Source organism: Mytilus trossulus, chromosome 4 (genome assembly GCF_036588685.1).
Source record: "Mytilus trossulus isolate FHL-02 chromosome 4, PNRI_Mtr1.1.1.hap1, whole genome shotgun sequence".
NCBI lineage: Eukaryota > Metazoa > Mollusca > Bivalvia > Mytilida > Mytilidae > Mytilus > Mytilus trossulus.
Window position 1 is genome coordinate 24,139,940 of NC_086376.1, and position 19,324 is coordinate 24,159,263.

The 19,324-nt window shown below is 32.8% G+C and overlaps 1 long non-coding RNA gene across 1 annotated transcript; it reads left to right on the forward strand.

Annotated features, from left to right (window-relative positions):
• The first annotated feature begins 1,193 nt into the window (after positions 1–1,193).
• Positions 1,194–10,955, forward strand: LOC134713823 (uncharacterized). The gene is made up of 3 exons (XR_010106396.1): positions 1,194–1,254; positions 2,837–2,956; positions 10,578–10,955. It is a non-coding gene; the product is annotated as an uncharacterized LOC134713823 (long non-coding RNA).
• Positions 10,956–19,324: the final 8,369 nt, after the last annotated feature.

Sequence of the window (19,324 nt, forward strand, 5' to 3'; positions counted from 1 at the left end):
AACAGTTCTATAAAGTAGTATAAATAAGATTGAAAATATAATGAGTCCCCGTACTCGGTTTTAATATTGATTTATAAAGGTTTCAGGGCTTTTTAATATTTATCAATACTGCAAGGCTGTGGTAAATTATTTCCAGATCATAACATTAACAATATATTGAAAATGATTAAGTTTCAAAATTGATTAAGGTTTATGTACCTTTCTGTAGCCATTTTTGTACGAACTTTTCAAACTTCAATTGTATCAAAACTACAGATATAATGAATAATAGAGATAGACCATTTTGTACATATTCCAAGGGGAAACTTGATGCAAAGCATTATTTTGTACTGTTTCATTGCATTTAATAGAAAAAGAGGACTTTGTGGCAAATAAATCAAGATTTTTATAGAAAATCCACAGCCTTTATCCTTGTACTCTCATATTTTGCAATTTGATGACTGATATATATAGGATTATTGCATGCAGTGCTAGCATTGATTTCCTTAAAACAAGTTTATAAATGTAGTTATTGGTTAAAACAAATATAAATATGGTCAAAATCAAGTGCACCTTTTAGGGTGCGCTCGACTTTAGTGAATCAGCACGAGGTGTTTTGGAATTTACAGGTTGCTTAGAACTTTTTGTGAAAAATAAACACTAGCACATCATAGAAAATCAAGGGAATAATTTATGCTTCAAATTTTAAAACAAAAATCTCGTTATTAAAAGCTGTAGATTTTCTACAAATATCTTGATTTATTTGGCACAAAGTCCTCTTTTTCTATCAAATGCAATGAAACAGTAAAATATAATGCTTTGCATTAAGTTTCCCCTTGGAATATGTACTAAATGACCTATCTCTATTATTCATTATATCTGTAGTGTTGATACAATTGAGGTTTAAAAAATTAGTACAAAAATGGCTACAGAAGGGTACATAAACCTTAACATTGTAAGCTTTGAAGACAAATAGAGCCTTCCTTCTTATTCGCAGTTTCTTTATAAAAAAAACCGGTCATCTGCTAAAACACGTGATCGTCTTAAATGTGGTTTAATTTAAGTAAAGTACAGGAAAATTATACGTCTTTAAACTGAAAAAAATAACCATGTTTTACTTGTTGTTAAATGTTATATTTTATTGATAAAGATTTCAATCTATCATTTCTCTGCTTATTGATTAGGAAACCCAACTGTTACAATCCATGTACGTACGTTAGTGATGTGTCAAGTCGATAAGAGGACTGTCATGTCTGCACCAGAACACCATTAAACGTAAGTCGGTATATGTATTGGATACTGAGAATTTTTGGAACTTTAACGTTAAATATGAAATTGAAACAGTCTGTAAATTTTCTATTTATTACAGGGCTATTTCTGCATAAACATTTACTGTTTATTTGATTAAACACATTTTTATCTCTAAGTGGTGTCGAATGTCGGACCGAATACTATGTAACTGATAATTCTGTTTCCACCTAAAAGTTTAGCAGTAGTTCCATGTTATTCAAAGCGAACAAATAATGGACTTGATTCGTTCTATGCCCGTAAAAATGAGCAGTTTCATTTTCTAGCAATTTACGTTTTTTTAATACTATATATTATCAAATTGAAATCAACAACATATATGTAAAAATACGGAGTATTGACGAATGTGACCACAATCTAGACAAGACAATAGAGAATAAATAATTCCTACTGCAATGCAAGTAACAGTATTGAATAGAAGGTATGTCAATAACCCATCACATACGTTCTCTAAGAAATAAATTCCAAGCTAGAACGAATTTAACCTTTTATACTTTTAGTGCTGTATTTTTCTGACGTCCTTCTATTTGTTTAACTGCAAATTAATCAGTATCCTTATATAGCCATATCAAAAAATGGAACGAATATCATTATATAGATCGTCCTGAACATGCATGAAATATTTGCGACTGGACGTTTGACAACCAACAATCAATCAAAACATGTAATATGGAACGAATATCAAAAGATATCAATATTTATAAAAGTATTAAACGAAAGGAATCAATGCTAAGATTTCTGAAATAAAATCATGAAAAAAGTGGGTTTTTTCCGGATGTCAGGTTTAAACATTGGTTGGGGGGATCTTTTCACTAGTATAAAATACACTGTAAAATTAATATAATATACCAATTACACCTATCACTTGTAACGTACCGGGACTTCCAATTTTCTTCTTCATACATATATAAATTACTGATGGTAACCGTTTTACTTCTATTCTGTTGATTTATTATTATTTTTGTAAAAAATGTAGGGTTAAGGTTAACCCCTAACTTGTATGTTCAACGAAATATACGTAATACAAAACATAATAACACGAATTTGATTTTCTGCGAAAATGGTATAAAAAAATAATAATTGAATCCACAATTATACATTTTATCAATCATTTTGTCTGAATAAACATCATGTTAGAAGTTAACTCCGCCACAGTATGTATATATGTGCCTGTCCCAAGTCAGAAGCCTGTAATTCAATAGTTGTCGTTTGTATATGTGAAACATTTACATAATTGTTTTTCATTCATTTTTTTTATATAAATAAGGCCGTTAGTTTTCTCGTTTGAATTATTTTACATTGTCATTTCGGGGCTTTATATAGCTGGCCATGCGGTATGGCCTTGCTCATTGTTGGAGGCCGTACGGTGACCTATAATAGTTGTTAATTTCTGTGTCATTTTAGTCTCTTGTGTAGAGTTGTCTCATTGACAATCATACCACATCTTCTTTATAAGACAAACAAATTGTGAAAAATAAAAATACATTATATTCTATGTGATTTAAAAGTTTATATCTCTAGCTGAACATTAACAACTTTGTCATTCCAGGTGTAGGAATCTAACCCCGTACCTTTTATCATTTTCGGCGACCTGTATAGTGGAGTGGTCCACTTAGTGTATCTACTGTACCTCTCAACACAGAGGTTGTGATTTCAAAACCTGCACGTGGTAAGTGATGTTAAACCAATTTTAATGACGTTTCCTGCTTGAAGTCAATGGTTCTCCATTAAAAACTTAAGACCACGATATAAATATATTGTTGAAAATGGCATGCATCCATCCATCCATCCATGTTATTATAACGTCCATTGCCAACGCCTATATAATAACGGCTACCGGCCGTTGGTCAGTATTATGAAAACTTATTTACTTATTTCTAGGCCATCAAAGTTTATCTATTGAATGATAAAACTAGTAATGTACAATAGCTTATAATTGCCTCAATACTGTTAATAAATTATGAACAACAGCTTTAATTGATCAATCTATCCTAGCTAACAATAGCAAATTCAATGTGTATAGAATTTCAAGTTATATGTATTTGTCATGGCCCTTATTCATACAGCTACTTAATTTAAAAAAAAAGAAGATGCGGTATGATTGCCAATGAGAAAACTCTTCACAAGAGACAAAATGACACAGAAACTAACACCTATATATATAGGTCAGCGTACGGTCTTCAACAATGAGCAAAACCCAACTGATAAAAAAAGTCATGCATCTTAGAATAAATCATCAATCTATACACATCCAATATGCAATGCATTTAGTGTATAGCTAAAACCGTCAGAGAAAAACATGACTTGTGCAATGCCAACATATATATTTTTGTTGCAGGTATCGACAGATTGTAGATCTATGAAAGTGCATGAATGTATAATAATAATATTTAGTTAACTTTTAATTTACTGATAACTAAATCAGTATCAATACCGCTTAAACAATATTAATAGATCTAATTACAGTTTTGAATCGATAACATTTTAGAAAAAGTTGACACGGTTCGTTTCTGAATTTCCAGATAAGGTTACAACGTCTCCAAAAATATGAGGATATGCTCTCCCGTTTGAAACAAGTTTTCAATAGGTAAAACCAAACTCCAGAATCAAATCTTATATCTATGGAAGAATTAAGTAAAGATGGTAAAATAGTTATCGAAGGTACCAGGATTATAATTTAATACGCCAGACGCGCGTTTCGTCTACATAAGACTCATCAGTGACGCTCATATCAAAACTGTTAAAAGGCCAAACAAGTACACAGTTGAAGAACATTGAGGACCCAAAATTCCAAAAAAGTTGTGCCAAAAACGGCTAAGGTTATCTATTCCTTGGATAAGTTTTAAACTAAATAACCTTCAACCTGTCAGTTATGTTGCCGAAACATCCATTGATATAATCCAAAAAGAAAATGAATAGCTTAAATCATTTCACCAAACTTCCTGTGAGTATATCGAGAATATTTACCTTTCATATTTGAGAAGAATGCTTTAAATGAGAAGCAGCAAATATATTTGCATTCAGATTTACCGAACGACCATTCAAATAAATGCGAAAACTTTTAGCGGATACGATTGTGTGAAATTGTAGTGTAAAGAGTTGAAAAGTCATAACTGTCAACAGATCTAGAGTAAAAAAAACACATCCAAAGCATGTAATTTATCTAAAACATCCAAAAACTTAAGTAAAGCTTTGTTCCGAACGGATGGATTTTTCTACATGTCCTTTCATGATAAATTAGTGCTACGATTTGAAATCTCAAGTTAAGCGGTTTTGTGCAGATCAGCCAAGATACCTAAATATAGACGTGACGTGTTAAGTCTTTTTTTTAATTTTTTTTATAGCGTAGATGAATTTTAATACGTATGAGGTTAATTTGATTTATCTTAGAATTTTGAAATTTACCGTAACCGATTATTGAAAATATGAAATTTTTATAATCTCTATTAATTGCAATACTCATATATGAAGACCCTATTTCAATACTGAACGAATAACAATGAGATGAAAAACAACGATCCAGAGTTGTTGACGTATTTTCTAAACATATTAAAACTTAAACAAGAGTTGTCTCCCTTTTTCTGTTGTGAATTATAATTCACAAATACCAAATACTAACTAAAGACTTTCTGTATATTATACTCATTTGTGTAGAGGTTCCATCCTCTGTAATTCATATACAACTTATACAAAAACAATCCTTTGAATTAAACATACATTTTATTACACCAACTTGTATTTACATTTTCATGACTAGAATATACATTTTTTACTTTTTGGCAATACTTTGGCTACAGAGTATTCTATGATATTTTGTTGAGGCGCCAGGGTGACTACTGATTACCTACACACAATGGCTATCAGCTGACCTATGTTGACATAGTGTCATAAAACCCCTGGTAGTTAAACACGGTTACACCACCACCTACCATGGGGAGTGACCGGGGAAAACACTCGTATTACCAATGCTCCAGTTAGCGCCCCACCTGTTGGCAGGTGTAGGCCTCCCCTCTATGAGATGAGGTGGAGGAGGTCCCAGAGTCACCCATCTGTAGACCACACCGTTACCACTAACCACATTTTCCAAACCTGCAAATTTTATAACTTGTCAGGCCCAGAGCAAGGGCCGAGTGAAATAATCCCCCAATCACTACCAGTCTCCCTGGACCGCCACATGAGAGCCCAAGTCAGCTTCCAAATCTGACATGGGTTCTCACCTCCACAAAATTTTCTTTATTGACTCTAAGGAAAAGTTGATTATGTTGTGCGTAGGACCGACTCCCCCCTACACAAACCCTTGTATATTATTCAAGAAAAACCTGATTTCCAGTTTGTGACAAATAAGTTCCATTTGTTTTGTATAAAGACACTTCACTTGCCCTAATGTTCTCATGTAATATAGCTTTACCCCTCTTTTCCGTAACAAAGATTTTGTTGGCCACTAAATCACTCTTTTTCTGTTCTGTTCTATTATTGCACCCACATTCAAGGGTGCAACATGCCAGTATCGCACTGTAGCAATAAAGGCCATATTATAATAACCTTTTTAAATAAAGCCTGGTTACGTAGGGTAGACCATTTTTTTCATTTTCAATTAAACCATTTGATGTCAATTCTAAATATGTCAAATCAATAGCTCCACAGAGAATAATAATAAAATGGGGAGATGGTAAAAACAAATATTCTTTTTGCATCCAGTAGGGAGTTCAAATCTTAAAGAGACTATAGAGACAATAACAAGTGGAAACAAGGAGCTATCGTTCATAAACTCGTAACAGTAACTTATCTAGAAGTGACATATTTTTCAGATTCGTAACTTCATACCGCAGGAAAATAAAAACATACCAAACATACTTGAAATTACCATATCTGATATTTACACTGAATTAATAACCTAACCAACATGTAATTCACTTGCGATACCGAAAAATCTGAAAATAAGAATGAATCCGAACAAACTAAAATAACCGAAAACAATTGAAGTAGATGCTAATGATACTATAGTTATGCACCGCACATAAAGAGTAAGAAAGGCACCAGACTGAGAGAGGCTTATTGAAAACATATATGACTGTAACTAATTGTGGTTAAGTTAGTGCAGTGATATAACTGTAGGTTTAGGATTTCATAATTGAACATTAAAACTTGACATGTAGCTATTTAGTTCAATTGAGTGCAAAGTGAATTAATTGCTTTCATTCACTAGAGATTAATCTTGTTTATCTTGATCTTCTTAATTAAAAGGGGGAGGATTGTTATGTTAACAACAAACAAATGGAAGAGTTTAACGACCTTGTCTGGTTATGTTTACATTATACGTTATCACTAATTTATAGTTGAATCGGCTTATAATTAATACTGACAGTTAGGAATTTATAATCATCAGATTAGCGGATGTTGTGTATTTGTCCTTTAACCCTGTGATTGCACTGACACGCTGTTTTGTACTATGGGAGATGTGATGTGTAATAGCCAATATTCACCGTGTATATTTCCCCAAGATAAATTTGGATTCTTCTCTATTTTTAGCCTAAATTGCTCGTCATAGGTGGCCCAGTTTTCTGACCTCGTTGCCGCTAGTCTTATATCGCGCATATATTTTAACAATTCCTGTGCCCGTGTGCAGTATTTCTCAATGTAGACACTCATAAAAACCATGAATGCTGAAGTCCATTCATTTATGGACAAATTAACACTCGACGATCTTTATTCAATGCAAATTTTTCCCCTTTTTAATTTCAAATCGCCCTCGTCCACCTCTTCCATTGCTTTTTGCGTTCTCAAAAGAGAATGCAGCTCAATAAACTTTCCCTCCCAAATTTTTTCCTTAATTTTAAAAGGCACGTGTTCCCCCACTGTGTCATGAATGCTAGATTATTGTGAAGGAGTGAAATCAATGGAATTATTTGCAATTTCAAAGTTTTTGTGTAACGGGTCGTGCCTTAAAGAGGTGAACGCTCGTGCATCCTCCTCCGACTCATTACCTGATGAAAAATCAGTAGTTTCCACCGGTCCTTCTGCCACCACGTGTCCGACCCCTTGGGTTTTCTTTGCAATTCTTCTCCGGCCAGCTCCGTCCTTCTTTTGGGTTATTTCCTCGTTCTGCATTATCTGTCCGCCTGTCCTGTTAGCCGTTCTTCTCTTCTTTCCCATGGCCCTTGATGGCGATCCTACGGCATTTCTCTTGTTTGGCATCTTTTCTTTTTCTTTTAAAAGTTTAACTAATTTGTGTAACACCTGCTTTCTAGTCGACAGCAAATTAACAAGTGCCCGATTCGGGAATTCCAAAATTCTAATTCAAGCTGATACGGGAATTCCAAAATTCTGATTCAAGCTGCGAGCGCCCTCTATGGCCATGCCGAATATGGCAATAAGCTACAGGCTGCAACACCCACACACCCACACAAATATTTGATTGAATTAAACCAGATTATTGAAAATATGAAATTTTTATAATCTCTATTAGTTCAAAAGAAAAAAAGGACATTGACAAAAATGTATGCTTCTTTCGATGGAAGTTTGTGAGCGTAAATGAACGGTGACCCCACTTTTTTATTTCATTTTTCTATTAAGTATAAGATAAAGTTCATTTATAGAAAAATATAGCGAAATCCTATATTAAATTAAAAAAAATGATTTAGACCCGCGAGCCCCCTTAAAGACAACCAAATTTAGATCCCTTTGTAGTACATTTCATATAAATTTAACCTGTAGTAAGAGAAAACTTTTTGACTCTCTCTTGAGTGGTCTCTTAAAACATGTTTGATTGTAATTGTTTTTATACGCCCGGGACAGGACGTATTATGGTATACCGTTGTCCGTCCGTCTGTCCGTCCGTCAGTCCGTCCGTCGTCCACACTTCGGACAATAACTCAAAAACACTTTCACCAATTTCCACGAAACTTAAGTGAATTGTTTATATCTATTGACGTAAGCTCCCTTTCGTTTTTTTTTAATTTCAGATTTTAAGTTTTGGATTTATGGGGCTTTATTCATAAACAAAGGGGGGTTTTCAACACTTCGGACAAAACTCAGAAAGGCTTTCACCAATGTCCATGAAACTTTGGTGAATTGTCTATATCTATTGATGTAAGCTCCCTTTCGTTTTTTTTTAATTTCAGATTTTCAGTTTTGGATTTATGGGACTTTATTCATAAAAAAAGGTGATTTTTAATACTTCGGACAATAACTCAAAAAGGCATTCACCAATGTTCATGAAACTTTGGTGAATTGTTTATATCTATTGATGTAAGCTCCCTTTCAATTTTTATAAATTTCAGATTTTAAGTTTTGGATTTATGGGGCTTTATTCATCAAAAAAGGGGAATTTTTAACACTTCGGACAATAACTCAAAAAGGCTTTCACCAATGTCCATGAAACTTTGGTGAATTGTTTATATCTATTGATGTAACAAATAATATTGAATAAAATCTGATGAAAAAAACATAATATTTGTAAAATCTTTAGTTAAAACATTAAATTTCTTGTAAAAAATAGGTTCCATGAATGTCATACGTTTGTACTATTAGTGAAAGGTTGCAAGGATGAAAGCACATTAGCAGTCCCTGAGATACTAACTGTTCCCTGAGGCATATATCATTTTATGATAACATTTTTACTATCTAAGCTATGGATAAAAATCAAATACTGTTTTTGCATATAGGATGTTTTACTCTTGTTAAAATTAGTTGCAATTGCAATCACAAATGATACCTTAGCATCGCAGCTTTTTTAAAGAGTTTTTATAGGTTTCGGTGGAAGGGTTGAGCGCAATAAAAAATGTTATAAAACATAACCAGTCTACAATAGCACATAATAAGTGAACAAGTGACAACATAAAAATCCTAACATGTGACTAAATATTCCTTAAATGTTCATCTTGTGAATATTCTAAACAATAAAAAGGTTCAATCAATATACCCCAAGAAAATTACCTTCTTTCAAACTACTATAAAATTTGGAAATCAGCCATAGAATTACTAAACCCATAATATCACTTTCCTTATATTGCATTGAAGACTTCTATGTTATATGCCAATGTTAATGATATTTGTTTTTTATGCTAAATATTGAAAAGCTGAACTAGGTTTAATCATCAGTGTCTTCTTCACTGTAATCACTGTCCTCATCATCAGAAAAATCCTCATTTTTAATCTCAGAAGAGGCCTCCTCATCATCAATGAAATCCTTATCCTCATCATCAATGAAATCCTCATCTCCATCATCAATGTAATCTTTATCTTCATCATCAATGAAATCCTTACTTTCATCACCTACTTCCTCATTTAGATCATAACTTTCAGTAGAGTCACTTTCACCATCTTCACTTTCCCTGTTATCTTCTTGCTGCTCCTCATTGTCATTGTAGTCTTTTTTGCTATTTTTATACGCCCGTCGTCTTTCAGACGGGACATATTATGGTATACCGTTGTCCGTCCGTCGTCCACACTTCAGACAATAACTCACATAAGCTCCCTTTCCATTTTATAAATATAAAAGGTACTTGGTACTCAAAAAGTGTGTTGTGAACAAGATAGCATGTATGGATGAAAAATTAAGACAACAAACTTAGTTAAATTTTAGGTAGCCTTAATAGGGCCAATTTTTTTTGGCATTTTTATTTATTATTTAGGGGGGGTATTTGACAGGGCTCACACTATTTCTAGTTGATCATATAAATTCATTAAAAGACAAGTTAAAAGAGCAACGGGCGTATCATGCGCTAAAGCGCAGCCTTTTATTTGATTTTGCATACTGTTGCTTATTTGCTAGAGTTTCGTTGTTTGTTTTCATGTTGTTGTCAATTCGTTTTTAACTAAGTATTTTGAATGTCTCATGGTATCTTGCGCGTCTCTTAAATTTAAGTAGTTGATTTGAATGTGTGATCAACTTCGAACATTTACGAGTCCACTTCTTCTAAATTGTCAATACCTGTATATATACAAAAATTTTTATACATAACTAAAATCCTAAAGCAACAGTCATTTCTCTAAACGGAACATAATCTTCTGATGAAGTCTTTTGTTCTAACTGTTTATTATATTTTTTCGTTTACAGTAAATTCAGGTTTATATAGGTTAAAAATAGGTTATAATCGCAATAGTTTAAACTCGCATTTTGAAACTTTTATATGAATTAAATCGGATTTTTCTCAAAGCATTATTCACAACAACAAAACATAATGCAAAAAAATGTCACATAACGTCCTAGAACATGCGCGTTTTTTGTCAATATTTACTAGTATACAAGAGGGGTGAACCTATTGATTTAGAATGTTTTCCTCTTTCAGACAACTTGTGTGAAATGGAATGTGAACCTTGTAATCGGTTGGATAAAAAGAATTCTGCAGTTCAGTGGTGTATGTCATGTCACGAACGGTTATGCTTAGAATGTAGTAGTTATCATAAAGCTCTTACAGCAACAAAAGACCACAGCTTAATTTCGAGAAAACAATATGAATCAATACTACCAATTCTAAAATCAGTTGAGATCAAATGTGTTCATCATACAGAGAAAGATTTGGAGTATGTCTGTAAAGAACATGAGTGTTTTTGTTGTATTATATGTAAACGAGAAACGCATGTAGATTGCCGAAAAGTTGAGAAGATAGAAGAAATTGTTAGCGAAACTGATTTAACGAGTGACCTCAAGCATATGAAAAACAGGTACGAACACGTAGCTGAAAAGCTGAGCAAACTAACTTGTTTAACAGATGTAAATATAGCGGAATTGGACAAAGCTAAAGAAGACATATCTCGCCAGATGCAGATTCATCGGGTGAAAATTAATCATGCTTTAGATAGTATTCAAACTAATATACAACAAGAAGTTAATAAATCTTTTAAGGCCGAAAAGAATAAGCTTAGGAAACAAAATAAAGAAAACAAGAAGAAAACAACTGAACTTGGCAAAGAACAGGAAATGATCCACACTATGCTAGAAACGGATATAAAATCAAATAAAGAAATATTTTTGCTACAACGATACATTCAGGACAAGTTAAATTCGAAAGAATTGTTCGTTGAAAATAGTGTTTCTTCTTTTCAAATTATATCTTCGAATTGTAGGGTTGGATCATGTATTGATAAAGAGTCGGGAAGTGTAAAGTTTACGAAAACAATAGAATTTGATAGAGATCACTGTGATTTTGATATGCAGTCATTACCTGTGGAGGATGAACACGAAGAAACAGCTTCCTCTACCGTTGAAGCAGAAGAAATAGTGCCATTAGATAAATCTCAGAAAAAGGGCAGAGCTACCAAATTACCTGATTTTATAATATCTCCATTATCAACTAACTATACGTTTAAATATAAGAGAAACATTTGTCTACCATCAATTAATGCGAATTCCAATTATGCACATTATATCAAAAGTATTTCCAAGAAGTCTTTTGTAGTATGGACATCGTCAGAAAAGTATTTGTTGTTTTATAACATGGAGAGTAAGAAAGAAAGCAAAATTTATCTACAATACCCTCCGAGTTCAATTGCAATAATTGACGACAACACAATAGCCGTTACAGCCTGTATGGAAATCGTATTTGTAAATACACAAACGTTAACCTGCATGCACACTGTACATGTCGGTGACCATTGCTTTGGGATAGACATTACACAAAATAAACTGTTTGTGAATTGTGAGAGTAAAGGACTTAAAGTGATGGACGTCAAAGGCAATGTAACAAAATCATTTGAAAACATAACCGGAACTGTGTGTAGTCAATACTAGAATTATTGCTATAGCAAAACAGGGGTGTTGTTCGATAATTTTTTTAAATACATCATCTTCAAGAATGATCACAATGGAAGTACCAGGTTCAGAGGTACCAAATTGTATGACCAGTTTTGGAGGTCATACGTTATTGATTACCAACACACAAAATCAAGTTTTCAAAGTGAATATTGACCAACAAAAATGGAGCCTAGTTTTAAAAGCACATTGTGAAAATGACCAACTACAAAATGTATATGGAATTGAATTTGACGAATACAGCAATCAACTATACCTGATGGATAAGAGTGGTTGTTACATTTACATATTTGATAGGTAGCGGCATCTATGGCTTATTACAACGTTAAATCGACGAATTTACACTATACCTTTTTTTTACTCACAGTGTATTAATCAACTAGCTTTTAAACTAACTGAGTTTTGATATCATTAAGACTATATGATATACCTACATAAAATATTAACACTTAACCGGCTGCCATATTTAAATAAATGTACTAAAATATGTTGAAGACTGTGTGTTGGTGGACGTGTCTAACGGAATTGAATAAGTTTGTATTCAATTGAATACGTTTGTATTCAAATAACAATATATATTTTACTGTCCACATAATTAATGATTTTATTTCGTATAGATGTTATCACTCAACTGAAATTATTTGTCAAAATCAGTTAACATTGCAGTTTCCAGTCCTTTGTAGGTATTTTTGAAAATATAAAATTATAAATTTATATGTAAAAAAACTTTTCATGACATATGAAATAAGTCCTTTTCAGTAAAAATGTACAACATGATACCTATTATGTGAACATGGTATCTATTATCAACAATTATTAGACTTTTTTTTTAAATGAGACAAAATTGCATGCAAAGATTTTTTTTTACCAAGAACATCCTAAAATATTCCATAACTTCAATAAGTGGGCATGTTTTTAGGCCAATTTGAAAAGTGGTACATACATTGATGACTCTGTCAGTCTTAAATCCTTTATTTATGGCAGTAGGAGCTATTTCTAAACAGGTCTTCAATTGTACCTTAACAACGATCAGCCGTTGTCGTAAAATAATTTTGGAAATGATTACTAGTGTTTTGCTAAACAACAAATGTTTGAATCTGTACCACTTTTCGCTCATTTTTGTTTAATACATTTACTATGGTAACGAAACATGCATTTTGTTTAAATCCTTGTTATAAGAGATACTTGACCAGTAAATAATGTTACATGCAAATAACAACCTGTGCTTATATTCTTCATCAATATTCTTGTAACTAATCTACGTATCAAAATGGACGAAGAAAATTAAAGGTGTCAATAAAAACAGACAGAGATCAACCCCAGTTGTTGGTGGGGTTTGTGTTGCTACTGTTCCCCTATTTGTTACAGTTTTACCTATCTTGTCTATATATTCGATTTGTTCACACATCCGTGCCAATATAATGAAATTTCACGGATGCGAATGTCATAAACCAATTGTGAATTTTACATTTCTAAGTAACAACATTCCAGCAGCGCTTGCATACGTAGCATATATCTACCAATTGATACGATATTCCCGTGCACGTATCATGGTTTTTCTTGAAAAAGGGTTACTGCTCTCAAGGAAGCTATTAAACCAATAGTTCCAAATAGTTAAGTTTAGTTTTCTATCTTATGTCATGTGTACTTTTATTTGTCTGTTTGTCTTCTTTCATTTTTAGCCATGTCGTTGTCAGATTATATTCTATCTTTGAGTTTGACTGTTCTTCTGGTATCTTTCGCCCCCTACTATATAAATGAGAGGTTTATCTAGCTTTAATACCAGGTTTAATACACTTTTTTTCTACATAAGAAAATGCCCGTACCAAGTCAAGAATATAACCGTTGTTATTCAGTCATTTGATGTGTTTGGACTTTTGATTTTGTCATTTGATTAGAGACTTTCCTTTTTGTATTTTCCATTGAGTATTTTTGTGATTTTACTTTTACAATACCTTGGTCAAAGTTAGAATCGGCTTTTAACATAAACAAATACATAAAGCAGTAAACTAAATTAGATTGAGAAGCACGAACTACATCTATTTTCATGATTTAACTGAAGTACTTTCAAAGTGTAAACAGTTCTTCCTCCACTTTTAACATCTGTCGCGTTGGTCATAACTAGAAAATCTTTGGTACTAAATGTTATTTAGATTCGGTGATGTTATAATGAAGGAAAAGATGACAGGATTGTAAAACGACAAGTGAAACTTATCCCTGGCCATTTATACTCAGGTTTTCCATAATGGTAAACCACTATGATAGTTGCGTTCGGAGTTCCGCGTAAAACTTTCAATAGTTTGCTTTACTTTTACCATTTGAGTTTCTTTGTTCAATTGTTAACATATGTTAATCAAGGAAATTATGAAAGGGAATCCAACACTATTTGTGTTATAAAGAGACGCACAGTTTTATTTATTGCTTTCTCTTTATTACTCTGAGCAAACTCGACTACTAGTAAAAATTATGATATTACACCATTTATGTGGAAAATGTGGAAGACGTAATTCTCAACATTTGGAATCAAATGAATGTCTACTGATTGTGATCGGCTCTTTTTTTCGCAATTTGAAATTATTGTTGAAATAAAGAATAAAAAAAAAAACCTACTGTTTAATATATGTAGCCAGAGACATATAATGCTTGTGTTTTTGACTCAGCTAATCACTTGCCATATCGTCTTGACTCGTTGTTAGATATAGGAAGATGTGGTGTGAGTGCCAATGAGACAACTCTCCATCCAAATAACAATTTAAAAATTAAACCATTATAGGTTAAAGTACGGCCTTCAACACGGAGTCTTGGCTCACACCGAACAACAAGCTATAAAGGGCCCCAAAATTACTAGTGTAAAACCATTCAAACGGGAAAACCAACGGTCTAATCTATATAAACAAAACGAGAAACACGTATATATTACATAAACAAACGACAACTACTGTACATCAGATTCCTGACTTAGGACAGGTGCAAACATTTGCAGCGGGATTAAACGTTTTAATGGGCCCAAACCTTCTCCCTTTTTCTGAAACAATAGCATAACATCACAACATATAAAAACATACGATAAAATATCAATTAGCAGACTTAACTCAATCAAAAAACGTATGATTACACAAAGACCGAATAAATTTGATCTGCGATATCTGAATACAAATGCACAGTTAATTAAATATTAGAGACAAACAGTCATGACCAAAAGGCTATCAAACAAATTCAAACACACTGAGAAATATTTAACCAATCAATGTTCACTTTAGAAAAAAACCGGTTTTTTATAATCTTGAAGTTTATACAAATGTTGTAAGAATAAGTGAAAAATTGAAGATATTACAAATAATCAAAGCTGGTATACAGCCAACATCCATATAAATAAAAAAATGACAAAAAAGCATTATAAACAGTATCAACAGGTCGAATTAACAAGAAAATATGATTTGAGAGTACTCGCAGTTACTGACAGCTAGTTAAAAGCCAAAACCAATTAATAGTAAAAAATCATGCATCAGAGACTAAAATCGACTAAAACACATCACAGGGATTTAGTATTTTAACGTCATTTATAGTCAAAGAAGACATGACTTGTGCAATGCCAAAAATAAATGTATCGACAGGTAGTAGTATAGTGAAGAGCGACTTCTATAGAAATAAAAGTTAACGTGGCTGTGTCCCCTATACATCTCGCCTCAAAAGATAATGAAATTTAGTTATGTTTTAATTTGCTAATGACAAAATCAATATTAGTGCCAATGTGAACTATATTCAGAGATCTAATTACAATATTGGTACGATAACCCTTACTTATAAGTTTGTTTAAAGGTTCGATGAGTTTACAAGGATCACATAGTGATTTCCTCGCTTTAAGTACAATATTACCATAAAATTTAGGATGAGAAATACCATCTTTAATAAGCTTTCTACAGGTATAGCCAAATTTACTAATCAAATCTTTGTATCTATGAAAGAATTTAGTAAAAGTTTTAAGTAATTTATGGTATCGAAATCCCTGACACAACAATTTACCAGTGATGCATTGATTACGTTCGTTTAAATCTATGACATCAGAACACACACGGGCAAACCGAACGAGTTGCGATATATAAACACCGTATGATGGAGCCAAAGGCACATCGCCGTCTAAAAAAGGAAAATTAACAATAGGAAATGAAAAATCGTCTCTTTTGTCGTACATTTTAGTGTGAAGTTTTCCGTTTGAAATTGAAATGTCTAAATCTAGAAAAGGACAACTGCTGCTGTTTATGTTAGATTTAGTTAAAGTAAGTTCGTTTGGGTAAATTTCTGAAGTATATTTAGAGAACTCTGGATTATTCAACGAAAAAATATCATCCAGATAACGGTAGGTATTTTTGAATGTATCAACCAAATGTAACAATGATGGGTCTTTACTGAGTTTGGTCATAAACTGAGATTCATAGCAATATAGAAATAAATCTGCTATTAAAGGGGCACAGTTGGTGCCCATAGGAATACCTACTACCTGACGATACACTTTATCGCCGAAACGTACATAAATGTTATCAAGCAGAAAGTTTAAAGCTTCAATCATATCCTCACATTTCCAGTAAGTGTATCTAGCATACTTTCCTTTTTCGTTACAGAAAAAGGCCTTAAACGAGTTACAGCAAATAAAATTACAATGAGATTTTTCGAAAGACCATTTTATCAAATACAAAAACTTTTTCTTTATAAGATTGTGTGGAAGTGTAGTGTACAGAGTAGAAAAATCATAACTGTCAACAGAATTGTAAGGACCATTGAAAGCATGTATTTTATCTAAAACCTCTAAAGAATTTTAAACACTCCAAAAATAATTAATACCATTATTTTCATAAGCTTTATTACAAAAGTTAATAACCAGTTCTTTGATAGTAGTAAGGGAGGTGGTTAGAAGCACTGATAGATTAGTAGTAGAACACTTACTCGAAGCGGAGATGAAACGGAATTTAAATGGTTTTTTGTGTAATTTCGGTAACCAGTACATGGTAGGGACTTTCAAATGTTCGGAAGATGCTTTAAGCTGGGCAGTGGCAGTGGTATGCTTGTTAACGATTTGACTCTCTGTGGTGCGCACTGACCTGAATGTAGAGGAATTTATTATTTCGTTTTGAAGAACTTTCGTGTAGTATATGCGTCACACCACCACTACATTATTTGCTGCCTTGTCTGCCGGTACGAACACAAACCGCTCTGCGAGTACCTTGAGTTTGTTTTTTATTCTAGAAATGGGTATATCATGGTTCCTATTATTAATTTCGGAATTGTTTTCTAAATGAGATATTCGAATATCAATATTTATATTTGGGTGCTTGTTTATCTCATCTTCGCTAGCCAAGGGTTACGATCCACTTCCGCTCTCTTCACCCTTGGTGGATTGAGATAAAATTTCGGAGACACAAGGTAAGGATTTTTATTGGTTGCAGTCAAACCTCATCAAAAAGCGCCTATAACATGATCACGTGTAAATGTAGAAAGTATTTGTAAACAATTACCACGTGTTTATTGTGCAACAAGTCTTTACATCCCTAAACATACGACTATATTAAGTAACAACTTGAATGTTTTAATCCACCAATAGAAGTTCCTGTGTATGTTTCATGCAAAAATGCATGAATGTTGACGTATATTATCATTTCCGGCTTCACCAAGTGTGTAGAATCTATAGACGCTACCGTGTTTTTACCTCCAAATTGAAGAGTTCAAGTGCTTCCATTGGTCAAGAATAATATATTCGGAATGGGCGTGATTTTTATGTTCCGATAGATGGCGCAACATTGTTATCACAAATGTTGGCTCAATCCGCCAAGGGTGAAGAGAGCGGGAGAGGATCGTAACCATTGGCTAGCGAATATGGTTTATCTATGAAGGTAGAAAGTCAGGGTTATTATTGGTTGTAAAAAAACATATGATTGCAAATGCGAAAGTAATCCAATTGAGGCCTTCAAGCATGAATTAAACCCTATATGTATAGTTACCCATTATTGATCCCGTTATGATATAATATGATAATTCAAAAAGAGAAAACCAATGGCCTGAACATTCGACATGAAACTTGAAAATATAAGATGGCAGACAGCACCAAAAATTTCAAAAGGTGCACTTTTTATGGATTTAGTGTAAAGACTTCATATACACTATGAGGAAATCATAGTCTTGTTTAATGCCAAAATATAAGATTGACAGAATGTATTTATCGAAGTTTATTTAAGAGACGTATCAAGCCAGGTGAAAGTTAGATCCATGGACAACTTGTGCAACGCAATGTGGTCAGTAAATCGGGATAAGGTCGGTTTGAATTTGCAAAGTGTTCATTTTAGCAGAACATTTATCGGTTTGTGTAGTATTTTTTTCATGAATTGCTTTTATCTATCTGTATATATATATGTATACTGAGAATTGACATGCTCCAGAGAAGCTATACAGCCAGTACAATAATTTGAAATTGGTACTCCAGTTTTTTTTCACATAGCAACATTTGAAACCAAAATTTAAAAAAAAGCGCATATACTTTAGAGTACTTCTGCACTCCTCGTTTCAAATTTATCCCAAATTTAAGCCGGGAACAAAAACCACTATATGGATGATTTCATTTAATTAACATTTTTGTTATTACTTTTAACAGAAAGTCTGAATGTATCTTAAACAACTAAGACCATTACAGACTTTTGATTTGGTACATACATACATAATGTGGCGGGGTTAAACGTGTTAGAAGGATCCCGAGATTTCTCTTATTTGGGACAGTGGTGTAACAGTACAATATAAGAACGAACTATACAAATCAGTTAAAAAGAGCTTAACTCATCTAACGGATACACATAGAAATACATCCAACAAAACCACAGAATGGACGAGGGCAGATACTTGTTCGTCAGACTAACAAAAAGACAATAAGTACAGATCTGAGAGTACTCACAGCTACTGAGGCTATTTCAAAGCCAGTAAAAACTAATATAAAAGCATGCATCTAAGACAAAACTATAGATCAGTATTCATTCAACATCCAATGCATATAATAGTGTAGAGACGTCATAAACAGTCAGAGACAAACATAACCTAGTGAACTATGGCATGTTCAAATATCATTAATCTAATATAGGAGGACATGAATCCGAGTAACAAAAAAGACTATGTTTCTGTAATATTTAAGGTGCGTTGAACAATAAGGTTTCACTATGATTTAGTTTATTAGAAAATATTATGTAACACATGATTCCAATGGATGTTATTTGTTGACATGTTGATTTCTATAATATCAACTCAATC